Source organism: Electrophorus electricus, chromosome 1, assembly GCF_013358815.1.
Source record: "Electrophorus electricus isolate fEleEle1 chromosome 1, fEleEle1.pri, whole genome shotgun sequence".
Lineage (NCBI taxonomy): Eukaryota > Metazoa > Chordata > Actinopteri > Gymnotiformes > Gymnotidae > Electrophorus > Electrophorus electricus.
Genome location: NC_049535.1, coordinates 16,404,433 through 16,409,602, shown reverse-complemented (window position 1 = coordinate 16,409,602; position 5,170 = coordinate 16,404,433).

The following is a 5,170-nucleotide window of genomic DNA, read 5'->3' as shown; positions in this document are numbered from 1 at the left end:
TGCTAGCGTATCACGCTGAGGGGGGGGGGGGGGGGGGGGGGGGGTTTGGTTACCGGTTTCATATTCATTCACAGCTGGAGACAGACCAGCCTGTCACACCTCAGTGATCCTCCCCTCGGCTCCCCCGCTCCGCTGCCGACGAGCCTCTCCCGTATTCCGGAGAGGAAAGAAACAATGGAGGGGAAAGGAAGAAGAAACGCCAGAGCGGCTTTTATCAGCCTCAAAGCTGGAGGCCTTTGAGCCAGCCTCAGATACTTAGCGTTTCCCTCCACTGTTCTATTTCGAGCTGTCGCTTCTTTTCTGCATGACTACTGTATGCGGATCAATGTGCAACTCCCCCCCCCCCCCCTTCACATCACTCTTTTCTGTCACTTCCAACACTTCTCTCTTGGCTGGTGGGCGAAAAACATAACTTCCTAAGATGAGTTTGCTGCATAACTTACTTCAGTGGCTGCTGCCGTGCTTTGGCAGAGGAGGTGGGCGAGGGTGGGGTTTGGCCAAGGCTGTGGGCCTAAGTCACATTACAAAACCCTGAGAGTGCTACCCCGGCAAAGAAAGGTAATCTCTCTCACTTTGTGCTCTTGTGTTCTCTCTCTCTCTGTCTCTCTGTCTCTCTCTCTGCACCAACACGCACACTCTCCTGCACACGCCCGTACAGAACCGCATCGGCGTTTGGAGCGTCCTCGATACGGGTCAGCAGACACAGGACTGAAACAGAGCAGAGAGATGGCAGATCTAATCGTGATCCAGTACCGTAGGGTCTGAAGGTGTATTCTTAGAATTAGTGGAGGAAACGTGTACTGCTGTTCTCAGTGCTTTAAAAAAGCTAACGATTACCCAGATAATTTCCCTTGGGTGATTTGGGTTGTTCTATATTAATTGTGTAGGCAACACATATTTAAATAGTATACTAATTAAGCAATTAGGTTCACATTATCTAAGAGTATCTAACCTTCTCATGATGGCATCTACAGGTCTATCCAGGAGATCCTTTATCTCATGTAAAGGTCTTACGGCAGAATTCTTTATTCAGTACCTAAATAACAATTTACTGGATAGGACTGTAGTAAGTTACATGGTACAAAAAACAGTTAAGGTCCCCGGTAAGGACCTCAAATGTAAGACAAGGTCCTCAAATGTTATTATAGTCACCATTTATGTGTTTATTTATTGTAATTTTGTTCTTTGGCATTTTTTCATATTTAGAACAATAACAAGCCAATATGTGTCAGTGTCTGTCATAAGCTATTGTTATGATTCTTAAGATGCTTTGAATATGAAAAACTCACAAATAAGGAAATGAATGAAACCTTGTGTATCATCCAGACCTTCGAACAGGGTCCTCGTGTCTTAACGCACCTGAAATTCCCACCATCGCCATTAATAATTCTCAGATTTGAGGACGTTTTTGTGCGTCGCTGCGTGGTCGTGGGGTTTCCCCCTGCAGAGGACACAACAGGAAGAGACTTCGTTCTTTAAGACGGGTGCTCCCGCTGAGTCCCGAGTTACTCGAGCGACCGCCGATCTCCCTGATCAAATCCCGGGGCGACGCGCTGGTCTCGTATGGACACCTGTGCTGCGGCAGGCACCAGCAGGTCAGCGTGCAGGACAGCTCGCTGGACGTAGCAGTAGCGACTGTGTTAACAGCGACGCAACGACGTGAATCAGCCGCCTACGATGGTCGGCAAAGCTCACCAAACGGTCAAAAAGTGTTACTGCAATCACACGCCATTAAAAAGATTTTGTGTGTGTGTGTGTCTATATATATATATATATATATATATATATATATATATATATATATATATATATATATATATATATATATATATATATTTGGCTTCTTAAAGGGTTTTCAAAACAATATACTCAGGGTACAGTAAGAGCTATGGAGATAATTGATGTTCAGTGAGTCCCAGTTACTGAATCCAGCTGATCTTTAACTACTGACTTCAGAATGCTATGGCATCTCCACATAGTGTTTTATTTCTGAATGCTGAAATAGGGGACCTGTCAATTTTCTGCTGCTATTTTATTTCACTTTCTGTTTCTTACATCTCTTCTCCACATTCAGCAAGTAAAAGTGGCTATTGTCATGGGTACAGACTCTGTAGGCCCGGGAGCCCGCGGTGGCTGTCTGACCGTGGGAAAAACAAAAAAAGCTTCAGGCAGGGTGCAGTACGACTTGACAGTCATACACTCATAAAAGAGTCTGTGGGAAAACACACACACTCGCACATAGCCTAAACACACTCTCTCTCTCTCTCTCTCTCTCACACACACACACACACACACACACACACATTCGCATACATCCACAGCGGACTCCAGCTGTTCACAGCAGCAGGTGCGCCAGCTTATTTCTCTGTGTGTGTGTGTGTGTGTGTGTGTGTGTGTGTGTGTGTGTGTGTGTGTGTCTTGTTATAAGGGTTTCTTGATGTTTGTGTGGCTGAATAAAAATGAAAATGTTTTTGACCTAAACATAAAATAAATGTACATGATAAAATGGAAGGAGTACAGAACGTTGTTGGTGTAGATTGTTGATATCAGATGCCGTATTTTTTTTTTCAACAGTCTTCTTTTCTGTCGATGTATTATTCACATTTTCAGTACATCTGACGTGGGTATACTCTGTATTCCTAATGAGAGCAAAATTACTCTAATTTCACATTACCTACAATTCCTCTGTGACAGTAATTCTCCATTTGGAACCGTGTTTTCTGGGCATTGGGTATTGTTCATTATATCAATAGATCACTATTGTAAACTATTGTATTATTTATTGTATTTAACAGCTTGAAAAGTCATGTTAAACATAGAATATGGGGATAAATAAAACACTCATTGTCCTCTTAGAGATATATATTTTACACATGTGAATTAAATACTGTTTGATTAAATTTTGATGTACTGCAAATGGAGATGTAAATGGTGCTAGTCACCGCTCCACATTTATGAAAAAAAAAACAAAAAAACAGCTAAATGGAAAGAAAGATCCATTTGCAAAAATCTAAGCTCATTCAGGAAAGGAAGAATGACTTCTTGTTCTCATTGCGAAATGTTCAGGAGATGATCGCTAGGACAGTCTTCACGGCTTTTCCCATATTACCTCGTTTAATATCGATCAGGTGAGAAGGCGCGCTAGTTACCCCTCTCCGTACAGCACGCCGCTCACGCCTATCTCGCGCAAAGAGCAACGCGTGCCCGGTTATATATAAAGAAATAATCAGATTTCATCCATCTTGGGGAGATGTGTCTGAAAGATGAGCAGGTTGACAGAGTGGAGGCACGCAGTCACGGGGAGGCGAGCGGATCTCTCGCTTTGATGGGACGTAACAATAGCCAAATCCCCATCCACTTTCTTCTATTTAAGTTGCTGAAGGCAGCTGGAAAAAGACGCAACTTCTGCGAAGTGTCTCAGAAGCCCGCGCTTTAGGTGAACGAGAAAAACGGGGATAATGTTTATGCATTAGAATTTCAAAGCACTTCTTTTCTCAGCAAGGAAATTCAGATTCGAAAGGTTCTTCTTCTTATGATGAGATCTGAGGATTTTTTTTCCTCTCCACCCTCCTTTGCTCCCTACTTCCCTCCTGTTCTCTCTCTCTCTCTCTCTCTCTCTCTCTCTCTCTCTCTCTCTCTCTCTCTCTCTCTCTCTCTCTCGCTCGCTCGCTCGTAACCACAGGAGAGACCAGGTCAGCAGACTTGTTTGGGTTTGGCTGTGGATGTCTGTGACCTAGAACGAGTATCGCAGTTACCCGTGTTCTGTGTGTGGTGGGCTTGTTTGGGTTTGCCCGTGTTCTGTGTGTGGTGGGCTTGTTTGGGTTTGCCCGTGTTCTGTGTGTGGTGGGCTTGTTTGTGTTTGCCCGTGTTCAGTGTGTGGTGGGCTTGTTTGGGTTTGACCTTGTTCTGTGTGTGGTGGGCTTGTTTGGGTTTGCCCGTGTTCAGTGTGTGGTGGGCTTGTTTGTGTTTGACCTTGTTCTGTGTGTGGTGGGCTTGTTTGTGTTTGACCTTGTTCTGTGTGTGGTGGGCTTGTTTGGGTTTGCCCGTGTTCAGTGTGTGGTGGGCTTGTTTGTGTTTGACCTTGTTCTGTGTGTGGTGGGCTTGTTTGGGTTTGACCTTGTTCTGTGTGTGGTGAGATTGCTCGACCCCTGCACAGTTTGGTGTGTTTCCTTCTCCTTCACACCTGATTCAGCTCTTGACAAAACACTTTAGGAGTCAACTCGGTTTTGTTGGAACCAATAACGCTCTTCGCCGCGATTTCTGCAGTGCTGTGGTGCTCCAGAACTGGAAATGAGCGCTAGTAAGGCGGCATCGAGGCGTGGTTATGCTATAGAAAACAGGATTCTACACAGAGATTAGTTGGAGACCTGGAACAAGAGTTTAATAATGCGTTTAATAATGAGTCTGCATCCCGGGAATTACGTAGACTTTAAAACGATGCAGCAGATGGACACACATTTATTTTTTTCCCTCAGTAGACTCTGATTCACTGTGAAATATCAATCTTTCCATGACACGGGTTCTGAGTAACGGCAAGATGTTTTGAAGTTACGGTTCTTACATAAACTACATAGCATATTACTTGATTTATTAATACCTCGAGTAGCCTAATCCCTTCTTTCATGTGCTTTCCTTTATCCAGTGAGGCTGCGAAGCACAGCTTCATGGGCGAGACTGCAAACTTCCTCTTAAAGAGTTCGGAACGGCGCTTAAAAGAGCAGGCGAAGGAGCGAGCGAAAGTGCGCTAAGGCGAGAAAGAGCTGAGCGCAGCACCCAAAAGTGTGATTAGAAATTCACGCGCACTTCGCCTTGAAATCTGCGCGCGCCTTTGAAGGTCTCTTAATGAGAACCTATCAGAAGTTAAGCATTCGGAGCGAGTGGAAGCAAAACAGAGAGCCGGAGTGGAAGCGGAGGGAAAGGCGCGGTGGGGAGGGGGATCCCCAGCTTTGATGGCGGCGGATCTCTGCGGGGCGTAGCGGGGAGGCGCGGTGGGTCTGTGGGTGGGGGGGGGGGGCTTGAGTGGAGATGCTCTCTGAATCCAGCCGTCCCTGGCGACATGCCGTTTCCAGCGGTCCCTCCCGAGTGCCGCGAGAGAGAGAGGAAGAGATGGCACGGGGAGAATAAGGCACCAGGGAAAAGAGGATGGCAACGAGAGTGCGATGAATTGAGT